This window comes from Ovis canadensis, chromosome 3 (assembly GCF_042477335.2).
Source record: "Ovis canadensis isolate MfBH-ARS-UI-01 breed Bighorn chromosome 3, ARS-UI_OviCan_v2, whole genome shotgun sequence".
In the NCBI taxonomy this organism is placed as follows: Eukaryota; Metazoa; Chordata; class Mammalia; order Artiodactyla; family Bovidae; genus Ovis; species Ovis canadensis.
Window position 1 is genome coordinate 231,919,398 of NC_091247.1, and position 10,082 is coordinate 231,929,479.

At 50.1% G+C, this 10,082-nt stretch overlaps 2 long non-coding RNA genes across 2 annotated transcripts; one reads left to right on the plus strand and one right to left on the minus strand.

Annotated features, from left to right (window-relative positions):
* Window positions 1–4,517: 4,517 nt before the first annotated feature.
* Window positions 4,518–7,865, plus strand: LOC138436214 (uncharacterized). The gene is made up of 2 exons (XR_011255405.1): window positions 4,518–4,608; window positions 7,095–7,865. It is a non-coding gene; the product is annotated as an uncharacterized lncRNA (long non-coding RNA).
* On the minus strand, window positions 6,414–8,924 carry LOC138436215 (uncharacterized). The gene is made up of 2 exons (XR_011255406.1): window positions 8,293–8,924; window positions 6,414–7,765 (listed from the first exon to the last, which is right to left on the minus strand). It is a non-coding gene; the product is annotated as an uncharacterized lncRNA (long non-coding RNA).
* Window positions 8,925–10,082: the final 1,158 nt, after the last annotated feature.

Genomic DNA, 10,082 nt, shown 5'->3' on the forward strand with positions numbered 1-10,082 from the left:
CCAACCAGAGCAGGGAGCTGGGCTCTTCCGTGCCCACGAGTAGGGGGAGGAGGGGACGAGCGGTCAGTCCCTCCATCTCCTGTGGGCAGTGGCCCTGTGGGAGGAGGCGCTGGGGGCTGAGAGTGGGCTTGGCCTGTTCAGTGGTCAGGACTCAGGGCGCATTCGGGAAAGGCTGAACCTGCTGGGGAACGGTGACAATGTTGATGGTGACAAGCTGTGTCCATCTCTGTACGAGCTGGTCCAGTTCACCAATTCTCTCTAAACTAACCCCCATATATAAACACTCTTCCTCTGGCAAAAGGTTTTGGGCTGAGTGTTTTCCAGGGAACTCCTCAATAACCTCTGGGAAACATTCTGAGAGAGTCTCTGATGATGCAACGAGCGTCCGCTTTGGTTAGGAATCGACAAGGACTCACTGTTGGGCACATGGATGTCCATGCTATGTAGCAGCCTCCATGGGAGGGGAGTTTGGGGGAGAAAGGACACGTGTGTGTGTTTGGCTGAACCATTCCCCTTGGTGTTCACTTGGAACTGTCACAACACTGTTTGTTAACGGGCTACACCCTAAATACAAAGTGAAAGTTAAGAAAGAAAACAACATGTGACCTAACACAAAAAGAAGACACTGGATGATTTGAACGTTGGCTTCACAAGTGCATTTTGGTAATACAGAAAACCACAGTGTTTTAGAATCCTAGTTTATGATTTAGAATCAATGATACTTAAGTATCATTGATACTGATCAATTGTCAAATACAGGCACTGGCAAAAATACAAGCTAAAGGCTAACCAGTTTTAATATCATAAATGTCACCCTACAGTCTGAAGCCAGGCACCTCTGTCTGTTCATCTGTCTCCCTCCCGCCAACTCCCTCTCTCTATGGTGTTAAGATTTGTGTCACCAGTGAGCTGGCTCCCGCTCTCCTGCAGCACACACCCTTCATTCTGTGGGAGAAGTGATGACACGGGTGTGCACTAGTGTCGGTGAGGAGGTGACGCTCGGTGGCAGAAGGAAGGGGACTGGCGGGGGGCTCGGCCCGGCCTCGGCCTGGGGGCTCTGCCCGGACCCCCGCTCCCTGGTCCACTGCTGACCATAGCAGGGGCGGGAGAGGCCCGTGAGGGGCCCTGGCCAAGAACCTTCATGCACGGCTCGCCATTTACATCGAGAGCGTGGAGTTTTTGCAAAGATCTTCAAATTTCTGGGTTTTTTCCTTAATTTTTTAGTCTTCATTAGTCTTCTCACCCGCGGTGTCATTAACTAAATCAGCCTATATAATATTAACATTAAGATATATCATTAATATATAAAATTATATTAAAATAATGGTACATGACATTTAATATTTATTTACATTATATATGCATATGTTTATGTAGCATTATGTTATATTAACTTAAATCAATAAATATAAGTTAACTAGCATAGCAGTATGAGTATATGTTACTCCTCGGAGGCAGACCTTTGCCTTTTATGCAGTCAGCTCTGCCTGCTGAGCATATTTTGTTTGTCAGAAAAAAATGAACACTGAGGCCAGAGTGAAAAGTGAGGCGAAGGCAGGCAGAGAAGACCCAACCTGAAATTACAGGGGAGGCATAATTAAGTCACTCAAGTGAAACAAGAAGTGTGTTCTTGAGACCAGCCTGAAGCGCACAGTCTTAGTGAGGGGATCGGATGTGACTCAGCGCCGGCTCATTGGCACCTTCAGGGATGGGCGAGCGGGAGGGAGCCGCCTCCCGGGGTCTCTCCGCGGCTGCTCCGCGGACCCGCTCGCCTCCCCAGGCTCTGCTGCGACCTTTCTGCTTTGCCGCCCGGAGGCCCGTTTCCTGCCCTCCGCTGTTCTCCTCCTACCCTCTCTGTCCTGGATTCTCTAGGCTGCTACCGGCCCGGCTGGAGACTCAGGCATCACCAGGCCTTCCCTCCAGCCAGTGAGCTGTCCTCGCCCCGCCCTCCTCCTTGAGAGCTGGGCTAACGGGGTGCCTGGGGTTCATTACTGAGAGTTTCCTTGCTCGCAGTTTCCTCCACTCCTGATGGTGGGATGCGCAGGGCAACTGAAGACATTTCTGGATTTCCCTGAATGTGGATGCTACATGAACCTAGTTTGCTTATAGCAGAATCATGTGGTTCTAAAGAAAGATTTTTATATTCCTATTAAAACCACTGGAAAACCCCCAAACAGGAAACGGTGACACCTCAGAGTCATACTGTTACATGACAAAAGCAAGCTGTAAAACAGCACACGTTATTTGTCTAACGGAACTGAAAGTGAGCCTATGTTATCTGCGTGTCAATAAATACACATTTGAAAATGTTTCTTAAAAAGCTGGAGGAATATATACTAATGAGCCACAGACACTTTGTCAGGATGAAAGAGAAATTCTGCTTTTACTCCAAATTATCCAGTTTCTTGGTGCACTTTTAACTCAGGAGGAGCTTGAACAAGAGTGTATATTGTTTGTATTTAAATAAACACAACATATTGTACAGAACCAGCTTACCATAAAAACTGAACCAATGTATTTCAGAGTCAAACAAGTGATGCGCTGTGCAGAGGAGAGTGAGCCTCTGCTGAAGGGTCAGAGACAGAATGAGCACACGAGCAGCACGCGCAGTGAAACGCTGGCTGCACGCCGCCGGCCCCTCCAGTCACTAGAGCATTCCTTGAGCACTTGCTGGATTTAAGGCAGCCTGGACATCAGTTCCCTGCCCAAGGCAAGTCTGAATTCATGCCAGGCCCATAGTAAAGACATGTTCTAATTAGCATCTCTCAGAGGTAGAAAACGTACCCTTTATTCTCGAAACGTATTCTGGCCTGCTCTATAATGGATCGTTCCACTAAAAACAAAACACTCAAACCAACATTAAAAACCACCTTTTCGGTGTACCTGAAAGCTTTTGCCATTTTAGAGCTTTCTCTTTTTCTGTCATCTCTTAAACACATGTAAAATAGATACAGTCAAGTCCCCAGCAGGAGGGGCTACTCAGGGAGCTCTGGGCCTCAGTCGTTTCTAGGAATAAAAGTGGCAAAGAGCATTTTTGCTCCAGAACTCTAAAGGCATTTTGGCGTTGGATAATCGGGACCCGTGGAAAGCATATGATAGCCTGATGCTGTTTTTCCATCTGCCACAGCTCAGTGATTTTCAATATCTTACTTTCTGTAACCAAAGATTGAGAGTGCTCAGGAGAGAGCATACATATAACTACACAACTCGTTATAAATAGCATACAAGTAGAAAGTATAGTTAGATGTGAGCAGTTCCTGTGGCTCTCAGTCCATAAGGCTGACTCCCTTCCTCAGGCAGCTCTACAGATTGGACAGTAGGTGGAGACTTCAGCCTGTTTGGAAAGCAGTTCCCGGGGCTTTGGCTCGTTCGCTTGCTTTTTAACTGTTTCCGCACCATTGCACAGAAAACAAAGTAATGCGCTGCCTAAGCCTATGAAGTCCCGATCAATGTCATGGGAGCAATTCCAGAAGAACGCAAAGCCACATAACTGGATCTGTCGGAAGCATTTACAAATATCCGCAGGAAAGATTCCACCTTTCCGTGGAAAAAAGAAAGTGAAAGTCACTCAGGCGTGTCCGACTCTGGGATCCCTTAGACTGTAGCCTGCCAGGCTCCTCTGCCCATGGAATTCTCCAGGCAAGAATACTGGAGTGAGTTGCCATTCCCTTCTCTAGGGAGCCGGCCCAACCCAAAGTATCCAGTGATGAAACGCTGTTAGGGTTTGTGTCACGGATGCCCTTTGCTGCTTTGATTCCTGGTAATGACAGAATCCCAGGCCAGCCTGGGACCCACCCCAAAGCAGTTTGTGTCCTGTGCCCCTGGTCAGACAGTTCAGTTCAGTTTTCTTGTTTGGAAACAATTTGACCTAGCTGCTCACAAGCGAAAAGCAAACTGTTGCAGGAAGACGGACCCCTTCCAGGGCCCGAAACTGGGCTCTTGTCTAACACTCGGAAATGAATTGTCCAAGGAGACACTTGTGCTGACAAAGCAAGAGATTTTACTGGGAAAGGGCACCCAGGTGGAGAGCAGTAGGGTGAGGGAACCCAGGAGAGCTGCTCTGTCCATGGCTCGCAGTCTGACGTTTTATGCTGATGGGATTAGTTTCTGGGTGGTCTTTGGCCAATTATTCTAATTCAGGGTCTTTCCTGATGGCGCAGGCATCCTCAGCCAAGATGGGTGCTAGCGAGAGGGATTCTGGGAAGTGGACGGACAGGCGGTGTCTCCTTTAGACCTTTCCGGAACTCTTCCGGTTGGTGGTGGCTTATTAGTTCTGCGTTCCTCATCAGGCTCTCCTGTCATAAAACAACTCATGCAAATGGTTACTATGGTGCCTGGCCAGGGTGGGCGGTCTCAATCAGTGGGCTTCCCCTAACAAAACTGCTAGACCTTAAAATGTCCCAGTAGAGTACAGTCAAATGCTCCTGATTCTAGGTACTTCACAGGGTGCTTTTAAGCCTCGCCAGCCACCAGCTTCTCTTGATTCTGAAAGCTGGGTTTACTAGGGACCAGCAGCAGTGGAAGTGTGATGAAATCACCGCAGCGGTGTTGTGCTTCAAAGCACAGGATCTGGACATACTAGGAACAAGGATAAAATATTCTGAAGGGGTGAGTCCAGGGCATTTACTCTTATCTGAACAAGTCTGTGCACGGACGCATTTTATGCATCACTTCAGGGAGGCCACAGGCTCCCTGGGCTCTCCAAGTCCCTCAGGTGAAGAGCTCCTGGCCCGGGAGTGAAAGGAAGCAAAGGCAGCCCTTCCATCATCCCCATTCCGACCTCGGGTCCCATCACATTGCGACCCCTGGGCCCGTGAGGGGGCCGGTGGCCGCTCAGCGCGCTCTCCCAGCCGCTCGGCCCCAGAGGAGTGACCGGAGCAGGCCTGCCCCGAGGCGCCGCGGCTGCCTGCCTGCTGCCGGCGCGGTGAGAAGGCCCATGGAGGTCTAGGAAAAGCAAAGGGGCGTCCATCTCAGCAGAGCAGCCCCGAGCACAGGGAGTTAAAGGAACAGGAAGCAGGGTCAGGTCAGGGAACGACCCCTGTGTGCCGGCCGCGCTGATAAGGGAGTGGCTGAGGCTTCCCTCCCTGCGAGCGCGGCTCCACCTCTGCAGGCTCTTCCGGCTTGATTCCGTGAGCGGCTGCCGCTTGTCAGAAGGCAGATCTTTCTACCACCAGTAAACTGTCTTTCCCTGCTGTCAGCCCTGTAATCTGGCGCTATATGCTCCTGTTCCACTGGCTGCTAACACTTCTGTAAAAGAAGATCTAACTGTCAAAGTGCAAAATTCCAGGGGTCTGTGGAGTCCCGCCACCAATCCATCCCCAGAGTTGTGTTTGAATCAGGTGAAAACGCTCATTACAGGCTTAGCATTGAGGATCCTAAAGTGAGAACATGAATGAATTTAGAACTTTTGGAAAGTCTGATTTTATAAGTATTTGTTTATCTTTAAAGTCCAATAAGACAATTTTACTCTTGCTTATCTTGTCTGAGGAATAAACATGGAAAGATGCTGAAAAAAAGCTACAAAATTTAAGGCTTTGGAGAAGGGAATTAAAAGAGAATGGGTCTCATGAAGAGTAACACCTTTCAGATGGAGCAGCTGAGAGGAGAAATAAATTGATGTAAGAAAAGATCTTACCATTAGAGCTGAGGCCATCTGCCATTTCGTCACATTTACTTTCCTGCATGCAAGGTCACCTTGTACAGACTCCTACAGACGCACAATACAGCTGCCATCTCCACTGACACGCAGAGGGGCCACCTCTTCAGACCGCGTTGTGGGGCACTCAGGATGCTCAGGACTCTGTCCTATGTGTCCCTGGGAAGTGACTCCCAGGAGGTCCAGCCACTGAGCCGAGTTCCACTCTGTTTTCAAACAGCTCTTTAAATCCCTGGGGCCAGCGCTCCTCTCTCTCACCACATAAAACGTCCCCCGTGAGTCACTGCTCCTCATCAACATGGCTGCTGGTTTCATAATCAGTCTTAAGATATGGTCACCTGATTCTATTATTTTTTATTATGCTGAGCTCAGTCACGTGTTTTATATCTTACTAGTGTATTAATGTGTTAGATCGGAGAAATGATTCAAGTATAATGTTAAATGCTTATCCTCCTATGCATATGAAGTATATAATCTCTGGGAGATGGTGAAGGACAGGGAGGCCTGGGGTGCTGCAGTCCATGGGGTCGCGAGAGTTGGACCTGACTCAGCGGCTGCACAATGATAAACTATTGTCTCAGCTGATAATGAATGCACAGTGCGTAGGGGAAAGTGGGAGAAAAGGATTTTAAGAAATGGATCAAGCTTAGCTAATGAAATTAGCAGTTGCAAATGTTGTTTGAGGGAAGAACATAATGAATTAGGAATTAGGAATTTTCATCTTATGTGAAAGGAAAAAAGCAAAAGTCACAGAACATTCTCATGAGGAGACATATTTATTTGTTTATTTAGAAACTGCTTATTTTCTGTCAACCAATTTCCATTTTACGAGTTTGTGGGGTTTCCATAATGGCTCAGGGTAAAGAATCCTGCCAATGCAGGAGACACGAGTTCAATCCCTGGTCCAGGAAGATCCCACGTGCCTCAGAGGAGCTAAGGCTGTAAACCACAACCACCGAGCCTGTGCTCCACAGCCTGGGGGCCACAGCCACTGAGCCCACGCTCTGCCACCGCTGAAGCCTGGGGGCCCTGGGGCCCACGCTCCATAGCAAGGGAAGCTGCTGCAATGAGAAGGCCAGGCACCAGAACCAGAGAATGTGCCCTGCTCACCACAAGCAGAGCAAAGCCTGTGCAGCAGCAAGGACCCAGCAAGAACCCAGCACAGCCCCCACCCAAGAAAAGAGCCTGGGAAAGAAGAGCTGAAGCCCACGCAGTGCTCTGCCTACCCGTCCAGTGGCCTGAGCAGTGGGCGCTGCAGGCCGGCCTTCAGGGGGAACTGCGGAGCAGGCGGCGAGCTCGCCTGCCCGCCTGTGGACTAGGCCACCCCCTCAGATCCAGCAGCCTTGCACACAGGTGCTGAAGTGACCCATTCACGGTGAAGTCCTCCTTGCTCAGAGCGGCTCAGCTGCCACCTGCTCTCCCCTTTTAATCTCTTCAGAATCTGCAGACGTGGAGATCAGGCACGACCTCCCAAGAGTGTTCACAGGAAACGGTGCCGCGCACGGGCAGAACTTCTCTTCGAGCATCCGCCAAGTCAGAGCCATCGACTGAGCTCCCTGGTTGCCGGGAATGGGTGGTCTCCAGAGCGCAGAGGAGAGCGCGTGTCACACAGACCGATGGTAAGAAGTTCACAGGCATGCCTCTGGGAGAGGCTGGCGGTCAGCCCTGGGATCGGAACCAGCAGGAGTCTTGGCTCCTGGAAGCTGCCTGGGTCTGGGGAGCGGAGGCTCCAGGAGCGAAGCGGCCGAGCAGAGGAGCGGCGGCAGCAAAGCAGCTCGGCTCGCTGGCGAGGGTTCCTGGAGGACGCAGCAGGGACAGCGGCTGGGGTTTCAGGGGCAACGGCGGCATGAGCTGCCCACAGAAGCTTCTCCCAGGCTCTCTCGGATCCTAATGCAGGCGCCGCTACTGTTCCCTCTGTAGATGCACTGCTCCCCTGGGAAGTAAAGGTCGGTGCCGCCTAAGTGGGCTCCTGCTGCAAGGACCGTGATGACGCCAGCCTTCGTTTGCCGGACAGCAAGGACCCAGGAGAGCGTAGAAGATTCACTTCAAGTTATGGCAAGAATCCAGACAGTGCCGAATGGACCACTGTCTGGGCAGCGCGGGAAAAGCCTGAGCAGATGTTTTAGAGAAGCCGGATAGGAAAACAAACCTGACTTTCATTCAGTTTGTAGAAATAAAGCTGTGAGTTTTATTCTTTAGAGGTTTAAAATTTTTGTAATGTCTTGGCATTTCTGAGAAACTTATAACACATGTGCAAGGTTCAAGAACTAGAAATATAAAATAGCTCACATTGCATTGTTCTTCCTACCCCCTCCCTTCTTGTCAAGGCCCTGCTGCTTCCGCAGTCAGCCACGTGTTTTGTTCTCAGGAATACCTTCCAGGGGTTTATTTTATTTTTTTCCCTAAGTATTTATTTGGCTGTGCCTGCGGGACCTTTTCCATGGGAACTCTTAGCTGTGACATGTGGGTCCTAGTTTCCTGACAAGGGGTTGAACTCAGGCCCCTACAATGAGAGTGCGGAGTCTTAGCCCCTGGATCAGGAGAGACGCCCCAGAGTGTCATTTTATGTAAGCACAAGCAACTGTGAATATCTGTTTCTTCACTCCCCGTGGTGGTGCTAGTGGTAAAGAACCCACCTCCCTGTGCAGGAGACATAAGAGACTCAGGTTCAGTCCCTGGGTCTGGAAGATCCTCTGGAGCAGGACGTGGCAACCCACCGCAGTATCCCTGCCTGGATTCCTATGCAGGAGACATGAGAGACTCAGGTTCAATCCCTGGGTCTGGAAGATCCTCTGGAGCAGGACGTGGCAACCCACCGTAGCATCCCTGCCTGGAGGATCGCGTGGGCAGAGGAGCCCGGTGGGCCACAGTCCACGGTGTCACACAGTGTCGGACAGGGCTGAGTGGCTGAGGACACCGCATTTAAAGCCATGAACGGTAGCATACTGAGCACAGTGCTTTATGGTGTCTTGCTTATACTCAGCTGACAATATCATGGGGAATAGTCTCTCTTGGGACACTGTTTTGCACAAACCAGTCCACTGAATAGATGATGTACTATAATACACTTTACTGGTCCACACTGGAATAAATACTAATATAAAATGACATCTTGATATCACAATAAGCAATGTAATGCAAAACCTTAGCCTAATTTATTCCATTGCAGGAAAATGTATAAATTTCTAAGGCTTTAGGAATTTCTACAAATCTAATGGATTTGTAGCCTGAAGGATTTCTAACTGAAATACAGCATCTGATAGGACGTTGCTGGTAAACTAGCACGTTGCTGGATCCCCCCGAGCCCCCCCCCGCCCCCCGCCCCCGGAGGAGCTATGCGATGATCACTTCTGTTTCCCTGAGACTCGACCTCTCCTCCCCCAGGTTTCTCCCTCATCTGTTTTTAGAAACACTCTCCAGCCTCTTCTCTGCTTGTGCCTTCCCTATAATCTGCTCTTCTCAGCACTGTCCTTCATTTGCCGCCCGCATTGCCTGGCCTGGTCTCTCCCTGCGATCTCAGCATTGTCCAGCATCCCTCCACCCGCTGCCCTGGAGACTGTATCCATGCGGCCAGATAGGTGGTTGAGTATAGCAAAATGGTTCATGGATGATATTGAATCACTGAGCCTGGATGAGAAGGAGACATCCACAGGGGAGTTAAAGGTAGCGGGGGAAGAAGGAGAATTTAGGTTTTATCTGTGGTCTTCATTCAGGGGAAGAAGCTACAGGGCCCACACCAGGGAAGAGGAGTCAGAGTCAGAGTAAATACTTGGGAGGTGGTGTCCAAAAATTCCAGCAGGAACTCTGAAGAGAAGAGTGAGGGGGAGAGCCTGCTGTGAAGCCACTGTATGTTGGGCAGGGCACACACGGGGCAGCAGAGAAAGAAGCAGGAAAGTAATAACAGGCTTCCCAAGGGAAGGGGAGGGCGTCACGGTGACCGTGATGTGCACATAGTGACACAGGTCACTGAGAGACGAGGGAGAGTGGAAGGAGCCAGCGAGAGGGGAGCGTGGGCGCAGTCAATACATCCTGTATGTTGTTTCATGAGAGGCAAGAGCAGAGGCCAAGAGAGAGGCTGAGCCAGAGCGCAGGACACAACGAAGGAGACATGGAAGTTGATAAATAAAAACACAGGTGTTCAAATCAAGATTGTGTTAAAACGCTCTTGTAAGGAATACAATTGGGATTTTAAGGAACTCCTTTTAAGGAATATGGAAATAAGTGCAGGTGAGATGACATTAATTCTTAGATGAGGATTCACAAGGATGACTCCCCTGCCTAGAGAGTGGCACCATCAGAAACAGCTCTGCGCCGAGGTGAGCGGGGAGATGGCTCAGCACAGTGGGGAGACACTGATCGATGGAGACTCTGGGCCTTCCCGGGAGGAGGGCTTCCTGCAGATCCCGTACGCCAGGGTGCTGAGAAC